Raw genomic sequence first — 546 nt, forward strand, 5'->3', positions numbered from 1 at the left:
GCTTTTTCAAACACGGTCTACACCTCTCAGGTGCCGAGTTACAGGACAGTGAAAACAATGAGTTTGTGTTAGACGCGAATCGTGCTCTGATTCATGCTCTAGGCTGGGAGCTCAAGCTTATTGCTTTTTCAAACACGGTCTACACCTCTCAGGTGCCGAGTTACAGGACGGTGAAAACAGTGAGTTTGTGTTAGACGCGAATCGTGCTCTGTTTCATGCTTTAGGCTGGGAGCTCAAGCTTATTGCTTTTTCAAATAAGGGAGATTTCCATCTCACTTATTTGCATATTACCCAGAGGAGCGTGCGTGGCCATTTGAGTCTCCTCACTTATTTATAGTATATAGTTGTTCTCCCTAAGGAGAAAAGAGCGTTTCTGACCCCTGTCCCAGGCCTCTCACTAGCAAAAGCCAGACTCCTACTGTACACTGATGATGGGCAATAACCCGGAAACAGCTGTAAGTGCATGGAGTCTGGCTTTGCTTTTGAATACCAGTCATTGTAAGAAGACTTGTATAAAAAGTCTCACTTTGACTCGAAGGAATGCTG

This window comes from Eleutherodactylus coqui, unplaced genomic scaffold, assembly GCF_035609145.1.
Source record: "Eleutherodactylus coqui strain aEleCoq1 unplaced genomic scaffold, aEleCoq1.hap1 HAP1_SCAFFOLD_42, whole genome shotgun sequence".
Classification (NCBI taxonomy): domain Eukaryota; kingdom Metazoa; phylum Chordata; class Amphibia; order Anura; family Eleutherodactylidae; genus Eleutherodactylus; species Eleutherodactylus coqui.